At 38.0% G+C, this 19155-nt stretch overlaps 1 protein-coding gene across 1 annotated transcript in view; it reads right to left on the reverse strand.

The window, feature by feature from the left end:
* The window catches only part of LOC121870633, a 107765-nt gene extending 89533 nt beyond the window's left edge, over nt 1-18232 (reverse strand). The window contains exon 1 of the mRNA XM_042372494.1: nt 17854-18232. The gene's annotated coding sequence lies outside the window, so the exon portion shown is untranslated. The remainder of the gene's footprint in view (nt 1-17853) is intronic.
* Nucleotides 18233-19155: the final 923 nt, after the last annotated feature.

Here is a 19155-nt window from a genome sequence, read left to right on the forward strand (position 1 = left end):
TCCTAAATTTTATTTCCGATTACACTTAAAGGCTATTTTCTTCAGCAGAATGACTCCTTGTTAAAAAGTGAAAGAAAATTTGAACTATACGATGAAGCGTGGTAACTAAATACTTATAAATATATAAACCATAGAGACAAAAAATTATGGTGGGTGCGAGGGTTGAAGAGCAACGCGTCACAATGTTTACAGATGGGTCAAGCCATGACCAGCTGCATAACCAGGGGCCCTGGACCCAGCAGGACACAATTAACTCGTTAAATATACAATTAACGTAATTAATGTTTATTTTATGACTAAGCATAGATTTAAACCTACTACTGTTGGCGTGCTACCCTTCCGCAATGCTTCATATTTATTACAATGTCTAAGGAACAGCAGCAGCAGCCGAGGTCCGCCATCCACAATATTGTACCATGTTGCTACGGCATCATCCTCGTCTTTCAAAGCTTTAGTTTTTAAGTTTGCTTTCACACGTATGTGGTTAATTTATGGGTTAACTAATATCTAATACTTAGTTTTTTCACTATTCAATCGTGAGAACAATGTCTAAAAAGTATGAATATTATACGACACATTTAATCTTATTTTCTAATTTTCTTAAAAGTAATTGTTTTCCTGACCAGTGATCAAGTAACAATTGTAAATTCCTGGAAAACTTTCAAACTTTCTTTGGAGCAATTTCTTCAGGAATACATTCCTTTAAATTTTTTAACTCACCAGCGACCTATTGCTGGTGGAATCAATACAAACGTCTCTTTTAAATATTGTATTTCCCCAAAGAGAGTCTTAAAAAAAAAAGTTGAGATATTAACCCTTTAGAATGCAAAGTATCTCTGGGTCAGTGGTCCCCAACCTGTAGTTCGCGAGCCGCCCGCAGAACCGTACAGTATTATGGAGCCCGCAAGGGTTTATTAGAAAATTGTAAATTATTTGGGATTTTTGTAAGAACGAAGTTAATTAAAATATGTAATAACTTGATACAACTGTCGTGTACAGGACGTGTGTATTTACCCCAGACTGGACCCAGGGAGAGAGAGCCAGCCTTCACACTGGGGTAAATACACACGTCCTGTCCAAGAGTAAATTGTAAAAAGGATGTAACTGGCAACAGTTAACATGTAAAACTGCAAATAACTCTACAGTATATACAAGATTTTTTTCTTGAATGTAGATCCAAAGTTTTGATGCCCTCCACTATATTTACAATGATAAATGTGGCCCAGAGCCTACAAAAGGTTGGAGACCACTGCCTTAGGTATATTATTCTGGCTAACTCCAAACGATTTTATTCAGCTGACGGGAGCCCCTGCTTGCTAAAGGGTTAATGAACAGACAGGCAGACGTGCGTGTGTGGAGGGGCGTGGGGTTAAGTTCAGAGCCATAAAATAAACCTAAATGGAAATAACACCACCATAAACTAAACTATGTTAAAAGTAAATGCCATAAATCCTGTGGCAAGTGACAGCTATAAACAAATCCGCTTAACAGTAAGCATCGCACATGCTCACTATGAAGTGCGTCAGTAACCTTGGTGTAAAAATCCCCCCCCCCCCTATACATTGAAAAGCCTGGTAACATACTCTTTAATCAGCACATTACACACTACTTTCAACAAGTCCAACTTTATTCTTTAAACGTGGAGCCGATGAAGCAGCAGTAATAAGTATCTGGGTTTTAAAGTAGAAACAATAAAAATGATTATATAATCCTTAAATTATCTAATGCAGTACTCTACCAAGTAAAGTTCCTATCAAGGCTTTCGGCAACATCCATGCGCTTGCTAAGCTGGGCACGTTTTTTTACTCTGACAGTACCCGATCCATCAAACTGTCGCTATCTCACGCCCTTAGAGTCGGTATTACTCTGTTCACTCTGAAACTGTCGTGGCGCATCACGTCGGGTTTCAATTTGAGGTTGTGGAGTGTGGTAGACATCAGTGCATATTGTAGTCGCCGTCCAAAGCCTCGCCACTCTGACGGTAGCAAACACAAGGCTCCGAGACCTTCCCATTTACTCGTACGTGTCCTCCTTACTATTGTGGCCTTGTCAATCTTCCTTTAGTGTCGCCAACCTTTCTTATTGTTAGTGTTGTCAACCTCTAGGTCGTTAATTTTCCACTTCCACTTTACGTTTCGTTCAGTTTCTGCGAGTGTAAACATTCCCATTACATGCCTTTCTATCATGCGGCCGTTATTGCTTTCCGGGCACTTATGAATACCAACCCCGATTTCCCATAAAATGAATCACTCCGGTATATTTTTGGTGGTTGATACTCATGTGACATGTATTACCTAATAGCAATACATACAGTACACAACAGGCCTACATGCCAACGAAGATGTTTTCAGCGATATACCTGTGTATACTGTATCACCAAATACCGTAACACAATATTCATAAGCCTTCGCTTTATGACCTAACTACATGTTATCGCATACCAAATATCATAATTTTTTCAAGGGCACACCAACACGTTAGCTTACAGTGTGTATGAGGTAACGTGTTGGTTCCTTGCCCTATTATGTAGCACCGGTACATGTCGACGTCATGATTCTCAAGGTCAGTCACATTTTGTTCAGTTTTTCCTTCATTTGGTAAATTCCTACGTTGGTGGAAGACAAACTCACTTAATATAGCTTGTCTGTGCCCCGTAACACTTGCTCACAATACCATTAGCCTCGTTTCTGTTTCAATGTATATTTGTACTTAAGGGATCAATACAGCTCGTGGTATATCAGGATTGGCCAAGGCTATGATTTACCAAGATCAATACAGCCAACGGCTTACCATGATTAATATAGCACATAGTTTACCAGGATTACTATAGCCAAATGAGTTATTAGTGTTCAGAGCCCGTGGTTTACCAGGACCAAGAGCCCAAGTCTTACCAAGATTAATAGCCAATGATATACCTGGATCATATACCAAGGATCAATATATTCCTTCGATTAACGCGTTTCAATATATCCTCAAAGGCAGCCGTTTCAACACGTCCTTGGGTGTCCTAGTTTCAACACAGCCCTGTCTCTACCAATTTCAAAGCATCTTAAATTGGCCAATTTCAATCATTCCTTAATGCCCACAACGAGATTCGATGATCAAACTCCCTCTTACTGTCAGGGGCCACCGACTACGTGAGGTTAACCCGTGTCAAGCCGGCAAACATTGCCTTCAACGAACACGAATTTGGTGTGCGGTTGTATGGCCGGTCGCTTACGAATACCACCACAATGAGATGAAGAGGGTCCTCCTGCTTGCCCCTCCCGCTCCTCGCTGCTGAGACAGTATTAACTGCAGTCTTTCTAGAATCAGTTACGCCTGTGCTCAGTGAATATTCTTCGATACGATACTGAATTTCTCAAGCTACTCATAGCAGTTTTTCGGCAAAATCTACTTCAGGTTTCATTAGCATAACCTGTACACATTTCATATAATACTGATTACCCAGTAGTATATAACAGATAATAAAATATGATATGTAATTTATTTTTTCTAACAAAGCTAAACACGTTTACTCCTATACGGTACTAATTACCAACGAACAGTATCTACTGACTACAGTAAATACATCACTTGAATATCTGAATCCCAAGGTCAAGTAACTTTTACTTGAACCTCCGGTACATCAATCCTTCTTCGTTATAAGAGAATTGAATAAAGTACGCCAATTCTAATTCTTTGTGAGAGAATTGACTCAAGTGGGTATACTTGCTTCAGTTCCAAGATAATCTATTGACTGTAAGTATACTTTATCGTATACAGTACATGAAAATCTGTTTACTTTACAAGCAATGCTTGTTTCGTATGCTCGTGATATACTTCTTACACGCCTTTAGAACAGATAATACAATTCAGAAGAATAGAATGTATCAATTCATTGCAGAATGATAGGCACTTATATCTTACTCACAGATGATCTTCTGGAAGAGGCTCACGCCTGTGACTCCAGCTCAATAGCCTCTTCTCTACTCAGACGGTGGCTGTGTGTGGCGGATATTTGTGCCCTATAATTATATACTTGTTCTTAATTTTTCCAGTATTTATCTAATTTTGCTTCAAACTTTTCCACCGTCTCCACATTCACTACCCACTCAGGTAACCCATTCTAGTTGTTGACAACCCTTCATAAACCTACCATCTCTGCGTACAAACTCCCCGTACAAAGCAAACCACAACATACCTCAAAGAACCCTCCTCATTTTTTACCACAAAGCAACACAATACCTCGCATAACTGATAACTTATCACTATACATGCGATACATCCATATTTTGAAAAAATATTTGTTTCATCAACACGAGTGGATCTACAGTATAACTCATTACGGAGGTCTTTTTAATTACATGGAAAAGTCGTGGCTTGGAAGTTTAGCAACAAGGGCGATCTTCAAATATAATTCAACATCTACCCATTACTAGTGTGGTCCACGACTACAACACGCAGCAAAGAGACAAGAGACGCGGGATGGTGAGGGTTGCACCAGTTGCTTGTGCATTGGCCACAATTTGGCGCACGAACGTTCTATTTATAACCGATTTTTCCCGCCTCTGTGACGTCACCGTCAATATGCACCGTTACCTTGGATCACATATACGACCCTCAAAAACAGTTTGGTTCAATACCTGTAAAATTCATACGAACAACAGTCGAAATTACAATTGAACGTAAAATAATTAGTAACAAAGAAGTTGGCATATTCCTAAACCCAATACCAGGTTCCCCACAATCATAATTATTGTTCTTCCCCCAACCATTTATCACGAAGACAATCCTCCAACCATTTTAATCACAAGTATGTATCTTCCAAACCACAACCTTCACCAGTTCTGCTTGCTCCTCATCCCACTAAAAAACCTCACTCATCATTTTACGATTAGACCAACGTACACTATAAACCCTGCCAGGTTCTGTGGCTCCCGTGTTAACGTTTTCCCCAAAATGGTGACGTGGCAATTCATTATCTGGCTCTTACGCAAATGTACCAAGTCACATTTGTCACTTATCATCACATTTACCTTCATATCAATGGGCAGAAAACCTTCACAGAAGCTAGCATAAAAGAATCACTGTTAATGTTGACAACAATATGTAGACTTTATCGTATTTACAGCAAAAAAAATCATTAAGGAAAGCTACATCATATTCAGAGTACCGTCGTTATATCTGAGGGTTGGTTACCACAGCCCTCCACTCTAAACGTTCTTGGGCTATTTTTACCAATCCTCCAAGGTTTTGGATCTCTCTGTGGATCCAATTTTTAATTTCATTCATCCATCCTAGTCTCTGCCTTCCCCTGGCCCTCCTATCCTCAACTTTTCCCATTCATATTTGTTAACCCCGCATCCCTAATTATGACTAAAACATAAAAAATTTCCTTTTCTGTACATTTCAATTACTTCTTTTGAAGTTTTGCAAACCCTTGTACTTCTTTGGTTTTCCTGTCAGTGTACTGTAGCTCATTCTTAACATTCGCCTATAACACCACATTCTCAAAGGCCTCCAACCTCTTTCTGGTGTCTGCTGAAAGTGTCCACACTTCTGATCCATGATGATGATGATAATGAAGAAAAGTGGCAAATGACTTTGCCCTGGGAGAGGAGAGAGAGAAGGAAAACATAGAAACGGGAAGTAAAGTAGTAAGGGGTGGGTGATAGCAGGTGGGCTGTCCACCTAGCTGACGAGTTGATTGGTTGGGGTGGTGGCCACACACAGCAGACGCCCGCCCGCTCAAGGGAGGCAGGTGGAGGGGGGGGAAGAGCTAAGCTAGCTAGGTATTCATTAGTGTAATGGGTGTTAATTTATGTTTGTTAGATGGTGGTGTTATTTGTTCACATATATGTGTAAAGTGGGTCTTGTTCTTCTATGTTAGCATGGAGGCTCTTGGGCCACCAGCTGTGTGATTTAGTTCTTCTTTTAACTGGGAGAATATTGGGTCCTCCAAATCTTCAAGTTTGCTCCAGATTCTCTGGGCTTGGCTGTGTGTGTGTTCAGTGGTTCGATATTGTATAATTCGTGAAGTTCTTGTATTTTGGTGGTGTATGGGGGCTTCTAATCCATACATCAGTCCTTGCCATATAAAGTCTTTCAGCAACCTTTTCCACAAATAGAAGAAAATGTCCCTTTTCATTGTCTTTTAAATTATTGAAAAATTATGTTTTTGCTTGCCCTATTCTTGCTTTGATTTCTTCCGTACATCTACCATCACATCTAATGCTATTTCCTAAATACACAAAAAACTTCCACTTTTTTAAGTTCCTTGTTGTCTACCATATAAGTGATTAAATATCACAGATATAGAAAAAAAATCCAGTTTATACTTCCGCTGGTGGCAACTAATTCAGTGAACCCTCCGATCATACTGACCATAATTCATTTAATATTCGTATATTTAGTACAATAAATAATTAAGAAAACTAACCAGATTTGCTAAAAACATTAGCGCTTACATAAATAAGAGGGACCCTGGATTTATAGATACGGTGCTAAACAATAATTTCGGACGACGTTCTTCCAACTGGACAGAATCGTTCGACGCCATAACTTCCACGAACCACAAAATAACCATTATTACAATTCTGAACAATCGCTTACAGTTAGAAATACATCCAAAAAATTTCCAGGATTAACATGTAAAACAATTACATTGTCATTATGATCACAGCTCCCGACCTGATACAACTTAAATTGCACTACACAGTTCCGCCCTCAACGAGGCATTTACGTTAACAAATACACACACACACACACACACACACGTGTATATATATACTTGTATGTATATATATGTATGTATGTATGTATGTATATATATATATATATATATATATATATATATATATATATATATATATATATATATATATATATATATATATATATATAATATGTTCACAAACAGGACGAGGGGTTAACAGCCCTGTCAACCTTGCATAACTCGGTATTTATCACGAGTACAGTTACGTATTTATTGTATACTGATTTAAGTTTAACGTGTGACATTACATAATTCCATTACATTACATGTACATATAATGTTAAAAAACTCATATTCTGCTATCACCATAAATGCAGTGATGTTAGACTTCAAACTATTAGAATTTTACAAATTGACTCTGCGACAGTCAATGGAGAGTAAGCATTTTATTTGCTCGTTCTTATAACTCTGTTTCTAGTTAATTATAAGCTGCGGAATCCCCGCTAATAATTATAATTTTGTTTTTAAAGTTAAATGTGGGGATTTCACTAACTATTATATTCATGTTTTGGCAATTTTGTAAAGGGTTTCTGAATAATGTTTCCATGCTGTTGTATTTTACTTCATATATTTCAGTTCTAATAAAGATTAAGATGTACAGTATTGTCAAGCAATACCAAATACTGTAAATATGCTGTGTGTGGTGTGCTATATATATATATATATATATATATATATATATATATATATATATATATATATATATATATATATATATATATATATATATATATATATATAATTTTAAGTTAACGCGGTTATAATACTCATTTAAGTTTAGACTCAAAACTAAAATTCGGATGCATCCAACACGTCACCCATAAACGTTGAGGGAACTGCTGATGCAAGCAGCCGCTGGAAACTGGTGGACTGCCCGCACTGGTTCCATCAAACCTTTTAAATTACTGGTTACGTTCTTGCTGATGGTCTGGCTAAAAATGTTCGGGACGACTGTATTGCCTCAGTGAAGCATATCAGGGGGAGAATGGTGGTGGTGGGGGAGGGGGGTGGGTGGAGTACTCGCTCCGTTGTCATCCCAATTCGTGCGTTTTGGGCCTTTGGGCTGACTTGGGGCAATGAGGCAAGGTAACAAAAATGTTAACTTTGTTGTATTATGGTTAACTGTTAACTAATAACACGACTACCCTTGTATTTTCTAGTGTTTTGAATAGAGTAAAAAAAGAACTTAGGGGTTAACTAATAACGAAATTTCCTTTACAATTTACCATGATCCTATTAAATAATATTTCTATCCTGTAAAACCACTCAAATATATTTTGACCATAAATTTTTTAAGTGTGTCGAGTTTAGAATTATCTTAAGAATACTAAAATTTGTGAGGGACAAAACTCCGCTCAATTATTTTCACAAAACATTTCCGTATTAAAACGTAAGCAAGAACATCAAACCCAGCTTTCTTTTCATGTCTTGTGAAAGGCAACTTTTTCAAGATGTATTTTATTGGTTCACCTGCAGTTTGTTTGGAGCCTCATTTTTAACCCTGAAGCCAGTCTTCCACTTGGCTCTCTGGGCAACCACGGAGTTAGAGTTAGCAGGACGTAAAGGGTTTGTTACAATTTGTTGGCACCATGGTAAGTTTCTCGACTCCTGGATTTTTCAACACTTCTCTTCGACTGCAATAAACATTAAACTAATGTCTAGTTACTATACCATGTCATTACAGCAAAAAGATGTCCATGGGGACTTGACATCCTATCTAAGATAGCAAACACGTGTCAAATACAATTATGAGAGGACCATTTTAGGAACATTCAGGCATTTTCAACAAATTTGAGCCTATATTTTTCGGTCTCATTTTTTTAGTAGGCCTAACGGTAGCCATCTTAGATGCTTATCTTTTAGACATAAATGTTTCAGTGCAATTAATGAACTGATCATTTTGGAGAAGTAAAAATGAAAAATTTTCGGACGGATGGCCAACCAGATGGACTTTCAGTATTGTTTACGATTAAGTTGTTTATTATCATCTGCCTATTACATGCACTCTAATTTGTGTATTTTCAATGCATCTTTTCCTACATATCACACCTTAATTTGGTAATAATGACGGACAAATATTATCTATCTACACTCAGACATTACATTAGGTTCACTTTCCAGACATTTTTTCTCAGTGGCATAAGTTTTGCCTATGGGTGGATATCATACTCTTGGAACAATTCCTGATAAAGCTGCATGTTATCCAGGGATGCTCGTGACCTGCTCAACCGTTCGCATGCTTAGCTCGTCCTAAACTATAACGTCCACATCAAAACGTTCAAGGTTATGAGGTTTGGAGCCGAAACGTGCGGTCACCGCTGGCGGGAGGAGGGGTGGGTGGCCGCACCTACAGGTAAACCCCTGTCGCAGCCGGCAAGTCGTCTCAATAATGCCGCCCCACTCCCTTTCATCCCCAAACTCGACACCACTGCAAAATAAATGCTGCTTCCTCCATTCTCAATACAAATAATATTACTGAAAAAAGAATCATACTGCCCCCCCCCCCCCACCTAAAACAGTACTTGATTAAAATTAATAATCAACACACCTGACTGCAATTGTAATTTTGTTCACCGATCGTCATCACTCCCGTGTCGTCATATACTCCAAAATAATACAGAATACAGGAGAAAATAATGGCATTTTAAATTGTCTGAAAATCTTCAGAGTGCAGCTGAACGTGAATATCGACTGACGCAGCAAACAGCAGTGCCTGCGCCGCAGTACCCCTGTCACAAGGCGGATCATGTGGCCGGTGCTTGCATAACATAGCCTCCCACCCACTCGCCCTGCCACCTGTCTCCCTCAACGCCGCGCCCTCTCTGCCCTTCCCTCCCACTAACTCACGTCCGCACCTCATCACTCACCCACACGTTCATGTAATCTCACATGCGTGCATATAGATAAAGAAGAGAAAGAATCATGGGCGGGGAACGGGAGACAGCCACACTCATTTAACAATCTCAGCTCCAGCAGCCACACTCATTTAACAATCTCAGCTCCAGCAGCCACACTCATTTAACAATCTCAGCTCCAGCACCACACTCATTTAACAATCTCAACTCCAGCAGCCACACTCATTTAACAATTTCAGCTCCAGCAGTCACACTCATTTAACAATCTCAAGCCACTCCAGAGCAGCCACACTCATTTAACAATCTCAGCTCCAGCAGTCTCAGCTCCAGCAGCCACACTCTCAGCTCCAGCAGCCACACTCTCAGCTCCAGCAGCCACACTCTCAGCTCCAGCAGTCACACTCATTTAACAATCTCAACTCCAGCAGCCACACTCATTTAACAATCTCAGCTCCAGCAGCCACACTCATTTAACAATCTCAACTCCAGCAGCCACACTCATTTAACAATCTCAACTCCAGCAGCCACACTCATTTAACAATCTCAGCTCCAGCAGCCACACTCATTTAACAATCTCAGCTCAAGCATTCAAGCCTCAAGGCCACAATCAGTGAAGTGAAGCCTGACAAGCACAACACTAAACCTTCAGACTACATATCCCTAAAGCCTTGAGGCAGGCAACCTACCACCATTTCGAGTCAACAAACCGAATTTGTATAGTACAATGTTGTACAGTACTGTGTATTGTATTTTAAAAATTAATTAAATTTAATTTATAATTTTTTTGAATTCACTACTGCATATATTTTCACTTTGTTATATTTTGATTAGACGTCTTTTTAAAAGTCTTAAACAATTTTAATGCCATCCACATGATATTTCCATAGTTAGTTTTGACTAAGTACAGTACTGTGCTATATTAATCTTGAACCAAATCATATACTGTACCTTATGGTATAATCAGGGTATCACCGATACGTGTATGTGAAATCCAAATGTAGACTTGTAGTGGTAGACATTTATTGTACAGTACATGTAGCTTTATTTCTTCCAGTGAAACATGGTTTTCATAATTTCCTCCCACTATCCGAGTCTCCAAATTTTCATTATAAAAAAAAATAATTTAAACATAATTTAAGTACAGTTGTGTAGAATACTGTAATTCAAATATTCTTCGATGTTATAATAAGCTATGTTAGATACACCACATTGGATTGTGTACCTTAATATTAGGGTAAGTTCAAATGTGAGACTGTTGTTACATTATCATGCTCCTTTATATTCACTGGATATAGTACTGTAGTACACCATCCTCTGCATAATAGGAAATGCCACCCCAAACTAAAATCCAAAAAGATTACAGTATATCAATCGTAAATTTCAAATGTCTCTTGTTGAAACCTATATATTATGAATGATATTTATATACTACCCTTGGTTGTTGATGCACTAAAATAAAAAATAACTCCAATATTGTATCAGTACCAAGTTCCCCATGTTTAAAGAGCAATAACTCCACCAAATACAGTTAAATTTCACTCATATTCGAGCTTATTTCAAGTCTTAGCGATAGACTGCCATAATCCATGCAGTATTTGATTAAAATATTATTACCTTTATTCAGTTTACTTCACAAACTAAAAAAATTATGAATCTCTGCCGTATCCCTCATCTCGGCCATATGGGAGAACAAAACAAAGTAAATAGGCCTCTTTAGGATGGATACCAAGTACAGTACTGTAAAATTACATTATGATTTTCAGGTAGAGACCATAGCCAAACCAGTATAGTGCAGTACTGTACATGGAATTAAACAAACAAATTTATGGTCCTGAAAGTATTGCAGTATATGGTACCCCAGAAGATAATTCGACTGTCAGTACTGTACAGTACATAAAATACAGAGGGATGACAAAAGATGGCACCACACTCTTAAATGTTGGAAAATGACTAAAAAATACAGTACAGTACAGTATTGTATTGTATCAGTAAAGAAAGGGCAGTACCGGTATGTCGACTATCTGGCAAGCTTGGGACAAAAAATCAACAAAAATATACTGTACACAAAATACAGGCCTAGAATATACATAAAGTATTGTTAACCTTAACCCTTACATATTGGTAAGCCTTAGTCCAACTCACTCAGTGGTAGGCTGCAACTGTTTCCCAAAACTTACCTACCTACCGTACCTTTAACATTTCTTACTACAGTACAGGTATATTGAATATAGTATATTCTGATAACATGTTACAGTACAGACATTAAGAAACATTCAAAGGATTCTGAAAAGGAAATTAAAATTACAGTAGAGCGATAAAGCTGAAGGAGTGACGGCAATTTGCAAAATGGTTGGTTGTGGGGTTTCACTAGCACTACCTGACAGAACATGAGAACTAATCAGGCATGTTCCACCCAAACAATCTGGATACATTTGAACTACCAACTCAGCAAAAATGGCCAGAGTATCAAGTTTCCCAAATTTGGAGATGCAGATAAACAATACAGATGAGGAATAGCTAGTTGTCACACAAAAGTTTTCACACGTGAAACTCATTTATGTTTATATATACAAAGCAAAGTATATTTCCATAATAAAAGTGCACTACTCAAATTATAAAAACCATCTCTAAAATGTTTGCCGAAAAAAACATACATAGAGTACAGTATTGCAGAAATTAAATGATTCACAGTGCCATTGTAATGCATTTCAAGCTTTAGTTAAAATATTCCATAGCTTCTGTACACAAAGGCAATTCAGAGTTACTTATAAAATAATTCTAAATTGCCTTTATCCTTCACCAGATATAAAGAGAATGATGAGATCCACTACCAAGTTTTCAAGTCTGTTTTTCCAATAAAACTTGACTCAGCCTAAGGCTGAACCATAACAGTGACTCTTTGACACCCATCTATCAGATGTGAGAGCCCGGAGGAATAATACCTTTAAGGTAACCAACTCTAATGTCACAATGGGCCTCAATGGAACAAGGAGGAACATTTAAGAAAAATATGATCTAGACTGATTTACAAATGCCTTCCAGAAAAAGCCAACAGTAAAGGCCTCCCTATGAAGACTGGTCAGTGCACAATTATATGATGTTAATGCTGTTATTTGCAGAAACGGTCTATGTTTGTACACCAAAGAGGCCCAAACCCATTCTGGTACTACCACTGTAATATGTGCCTCCACATACAGTACCTGTATTACGTTTAGTATGATCCCGGAGGACACCCACCATTACTTGTACTATAGCTACAGTACAGTATTGGCATTATACAGTGATCCCTCTGCAATTTGGCATTCCTGAATTCAGAATTCCTTCTACTTTTGAACATACCGGAGGTACTTCCAAATTTAGTATTGTATACTGAAATAGCTAATAATTTATAATATACAGTACCCAGTACAGTACTTCCAAATTATAGAAATATTCTGAAAAGTAATCAGCTTCTAGTCATTCGGCTGAATTCATAACAATTCAGAATGCTAATTCAACAATTCATCACTACAGTATAGTGTATCCATAAATAAAGACATTTTTATTATGGTGTAGTTACCATATGCTAGAAATACAGCCATCATCAAGACATTGTACTGTACATTATGAGTATTTTTTTAATGCCACATATTTGCAATGCATTTACCGGTAATTGGATACAATTACAGTACTGTATTGCTCAGTACATATAGTACTGTATGTGACTCCCATCTGTGCCAATAAAAATATGAGTCCCAGCCAGCATAATCTTCAAACATTCCATTTTGTGTAATATGGTACATGCAATTTATTTAGTGCACAACAGAATAAGTAGTATTCTCAAAATTTCCAAGTCCCTGGTCTACCCCTCCCTGAATGCAACCATCATTCAAGTACTGTACTATATGAAATACAATACTGACTCTCAAGTGAGATAAAATTTTGAGAGAGATCCAAGTCTCTCTACACTGTACAGTAGGTTACTTTTCTCGAATTCCAAATCCCCTAAACAACTCTCATTTCCAGCACTATGTCTACTAGTAGCTGGACTTTATATACCACAAGTACAACTTAAGTACTTAAGTACATAATGTCATCTGATAAATTACAGCTGCTATCATCTATTATTTAAGTGTTAAGAGCTAGTGCTCATGACACCACAGCTGCTACAGCACAGGACCTACATGGTGCAGTCCTTGTAGCGTGGTCTGGATGAGAGGAAAATCTCTGTCCTCACAGGGAACAGACTATGAACCATGGTCTATTCCAAGGAAATTTAAGGGAACATGTAAACTATCAAAACTAACACCTTTTTTTTCTTTTCCTTTTAAGAAAGTGTGAATCCACTCAAAACCACCAAGAAAAGTTTCATAAGAACATAAGAATGGAGGAAACTGCAGCGGGCCTATTGGCCCATACTGGGCAGTCCCGTTTACACCCAACCCCTATTGCTCATATAAGCATCTAACCTATGTTTGAAGCTATTCAGCGTATTCGAGTTAATGATGATATTTGGTAACTTGTTCCATTCATCCACTACTCTGTTTCCAAACCAGTGTTTACCTATTTCACGCCTAAATCTAAATTTGTCTAATTTAAAACCATTGTTACGAGTTCGCTCCTGGTTGGATAGTTTGAGTACCTTTGTAATGTCCCATTTGTTTAGCCCTGACTTCCACTTATACACCTCTATCAGGTCGCCCCTCGCTCTACGTCTCTCGAGGGAGTGCAAATTAAGATGCTTTAACCTGTCTCTATACTCAAGGTTCCTAATGCCCGGGATAAGTCTTGGCATTCTCCTCTGAATTCTTTCCAATGATTCTATATCCATCATGTAATACGGTGACCAGAACTGAACTGCGTAATCCAGGTGTGGTCTCACAGGCGCAAGATACAGTTTTAGGATGACCTCGCTAGTTTTGTAACTAACACTCCTTTGTACGAACCTGTCATGGGTTGCGTTAGGCTTACCCACGCAACCAAATCCAAAGTTTGTTTTACCAGAGATAAGATGCCCGGCGAGGCATAACTGGGACATGTATTTTTCAATTAGTGTATGTTAGCCAGCCTTTAGGGGGGTGGGCAGTGAAACAGTGTTGTACTGTTCATCGCTTCACACCCAAAAACCTCATTTTTAGGTAGTATCCCCTGAGCCATGGGTTAGTTAAGACGTCGTCTCCATCCTCTCCCTCCTGAAAGGGGGCGGGACACCACACCACACAGAGTCCTCCACCGCCACTCCGTCCTGTGAACCGTCGTCGACACGAGACTAAGCATGTTAACCTAGGTTGTTATCCACGGGGAAATATCACGTGTGGATGCCTGGTTGCGACAAGAGCAATCCAGGCTGGCCTATCAAACCTACAGTAAATGGTTAATTAATTCACGCTTACAGAGTTCTCCTGCACGACACCCGTCTACAGTGACCGTGATCGACACGAGACTAAGTGTGTTAACCTAGGTTGTTATCCCGTGGGAATATCATGTGTGGAAGCCTGGTTGCGACAAAAGCAATCCAGGCTGGTCTATTGCACCTAAATGGTTAATTCAAGTCACGCTTACCAGTTCTCCTTGCCGCGACAACCGTCTCCGTGACTGTCAGTGACGCGAGACTATGTGTGGTAACCCAAGAGTACTTTTTGTTGCTATGGCCCGTGGAAAGAAGTTGGGAAGTTGCTTGGGAAAAAAGCTTAGAAGTATTTAAATCATCTTGTGTCACAGAAAGACTTCTGGTTGAAGCTAGTTTGATAAAGGAATTAAAATCAATAAACCTTAGTGATGGTCAGTTCATAACTGATAATATGTTACATTAATTTATTTGTCAGTGGCCCAAGGTTAAAAATGCTTTGAAAACCTTTGATCTAGATGTATGATAGTTATTTAGTGGGTCCCTTATTTTTGACCTGACCTGACTAGTCACGTCACCCCCCTTCTCTTAAGCTCCTCTACGTGTGTGTTGGTGTGGGGATTAGTGGATGACATCATTATGACCTGACCTCATGTTTTTAAGGTCACCCTGTATATTTAAGCCTCTCTCTGTCCATGTAATCCAGTTGCCTCTGAAGATGTCTTGAATAAAGACGAAAGCTAAGGTGCTCCGTTGTTTCCCTTTTCCCGTGTGATTTTATCAAGATATATATATATATATATATATATATATATATATATATATATATATATATATATATATATATATATATATATATATATATATATATATATATATATATATACATATATATATATAAGCCTAACCCTGGTAATATTTAAAGACATCTGCATATAATAAACTGCCTACAGTATTTTCAACAAATATTGTATTACCGTACAGTACTGTTAGCCAATAGAGTGGTCGCTCACATCTCTATTGCACACAGTTGGCAAATACTGTACTGGACAATGGACATGCACTGGCTAAAGGCAACTTATCTCTAACCCAAGAAAATTGCAAAAATAATGGAAGCATTAAATTTTTTACATTTTTGTTTCTCCGTACCAGTACTGTTCTTTCCATAAACAATGGATCTCCATCTGCCAAATCCAACCAATATAATTTTGCCACTTAATCTGTTGTTGACATACAAATGCTTACCAATGAACAAATACTGTACTTCATTGACCATTCCATATGAACTCATACATCAAATACGACAGTACAGTAATTCTATACCATGGTTAATATAGTTTACATAGGGGATGCATTTTTGAAAGATGCAACATTTATCGAAACAACACAAATCAAAGCAATTTTTACCATTTTATATATTTTTCAGAGGTGTGTCACAGCCTTATCAACAAAGCTCATCAAGGGAGGCTACAGCACTGAACCATTTATGACAACACTATACACAACTAAATTAACTAGACTCAACCTAATACAAGTAATGTTTTCTTTTTGATAGGTTTCTGTTGTCTATCATCCATGAATAAGCTTAGCCAGCTTATTTATAAATTTATAAGAAAGTTTGCATAAAAGAAATTGCATTAAAGACTACCAAACCAAAGTACCAGTACTGTATCACTCAGGGGTCAATTCCTGCTGAAATCAGACTTTGTTCAGTGACTTCTTTGATTTCTACATAGCCAGGCAATCCAAATGCACGTATGGAGAGGCACTGGAGTAAAATAATGTACTGTATTATAACATTTTCATTCAAAGTTGTCAACAGTAAAGTACCTCAAACGCCTAATACAATTCTGAGCTTTTTTATTTTCTTGTTAATTCAATAATAAGCAGGTAGACCTCTTCTACCGCTACACTTAGAAGCTAGATCATTGTCCCATTTGCTTTCATAAATAAGTTAGTGTCACTGTCTTATTGCCATCAGTTCATGACTAACTCGGCACTGCTCTTCCTATGGAAATTTGACACTATTTCGAGTATGTTTTGCATTCTGCATAGTAACAAAACTATTCCAAAAATTTACGGTAGCAGATTAAGGGTATGAAAATTGATATCAAGTTTCATCCTGGATGTGGAGGCAAAGTGTTCTAGATGGACAGTATACCGATACATATGACAGATCTGTTGAATATTTATGTGTTTTAAATTTGAGAAATAATATGTCCTTTTCTTGATCATATATGTTTCTGAACTTCCTGCATTCATTGTTCATGGCAGCTATAAAAAGCTCTGTTTCAGATGTAGAAGTTATGGGTAAGATGGACTAGATTAGCTTTACAACTTAACCATACAAAAATGTATTTAAGAAGGAAAATTTGTGGTCACATTACGAGTTTAATAGTTTATTTCCTTATTACTTCATCTTCTAAGTAAACCCTGTAACTTTGTTTGATGACTCATTATTCTCAGCTATTTCAAAAACTTAAGAATTCTCCATGAGAATATATTAAACTGTAATCTAAAACATTTTTGTTGTGAAATAATGACTTCCTGAATTTCTTGGTCATTGTTGTTTGAAATTCCAAATTCATTTACTTATACTGTATAATAAAACATACTGTACATAGAAATCCTCCCTATGGCATACAAGTGATGGCTACACATTCATGCTTATAACTAACGTACAGTAGTCAATAATCCATTGGCAGTTTTTACTTCCCTTTAATAAGACTGCGACAAGACCTTACAATTACCTGACAATGCAATTGCTTTTCGTTTAAACATTAAGTTAAAATGAAGCTACAACATTTATGAGCTGTGAATTCGTTCAAAAACCTGTTAAATTGAAAATCAACTAGACACATAAAGAACTGGATGATGAATTTGGCAGTGCCCATTCATGAACAGACAAGTCTTACCAAGGATGAAGGTGGCCCAGCATGCCAGAAGTGTGATGTATGGGTAAGCCATGATGTGTACCACTAGTCATGGCCTCATGAACGCCACACCCGACCACGGAAACACAGTCACAGTAACTGCTGCTGCTGCCCTCGACCCTCCTCTTGCTGCTTGCTTTGCCACCATCACAATCACAACATACTAATTGCTCATAACACTATGCACCTTAGAAACACAACTTAGCCTACAGTTATTCTCACTAGCTTAACATGGATTTAGCGGCCGTCTTATGCAATTAAATTGCAGCAGCCGATAATTCGATTGAAGTAAGAAAGAAGGTTCACATGACTAAGCGTAAGCTCCAGACACGGAGCGCGGCGCGGCCAGACTGAACAGGGTGTCTGTCACGCGGAGGTGCCGCGGCCGCCACCACACACCCACACCATATTCACTATCTTTTTACAACTTTATAATAAATATATCAGAACTTCGAACTTTATAATAAAGTATGATATGCTTATATTAATTTGTATTACGTGTATTTTAGGGATTCATAAACCGTTTAGCAAGACACAGAGTAAAATCCGTTAAATTACTGGAGAGCAGTGGCATTTATATTGTTGCGGGCGAGTCCAAGCGCCAGACAGGGAAGGTTTCTGCCGCCAGCTGCTGCCGCGCCACACACTCACCTCACTCTGTCGCGCTCCACCTCCTGCACTCTCAAATACTCAAAGTTTTATAATTAAAGGGATGTCTTTATTACTCGACATGATGGTAGACTTTAGTCTTTCCTTCAAGAAAATAATTCATCCTCCGAATTAGAATCTAACAAAGTATTAGCAACATGTAGCTTTCCTGTATCCTACTTTATTTTTTAAAATCAATTAATATCAGTCTATCATATTACACAGGTTTTTTCCAAGGTTTTTACCAATACCCCCTATGTCAATGAATTCGTGAAGATGCAGTGCTTACAGTTATAAGATGTAGAGAATAAACATAATTAGTTATGTTATTTGCAAATTTTATTCCTGAAAAATTATTGCAGACATACGGTATTTTATTTTGAAAACGGTAAGTAAACCTTACAACGATGGATTTTTTTCTTTTCTCTCAGAGTTCTAGTTAAAATTGTCACCTCCAGTAATTCATATTGTACTTTCCCCAGGTGCTCTTTCACTAGTGTAGCATCCTACACCAGGCTGGACAACGCTGGGAGCCTAGTGTGGGGTCAATGTTCCCTGCCAAGACTCGTCGACGGAGGGTGTACCCGTGAGAGAAAGAACATTAATTGAGTCAGTATAATACACCCAAGTGTCAGA

Source organism: Homarus americanus, unplaced genomic scaffold, assembly GCF_018991925.1.
Source record: "Homarus americanus isolate GMGI-L3 unplaced genomic scaffold, GMGI_Hamer_2.0 scaffold56333, whole genome shotgun sequence".
NCBI lineage: Eukaryota > Metazoa > Arthropoda > Malacostraca > Decapoda > Nephropidae > Homarus > Homarus americanus.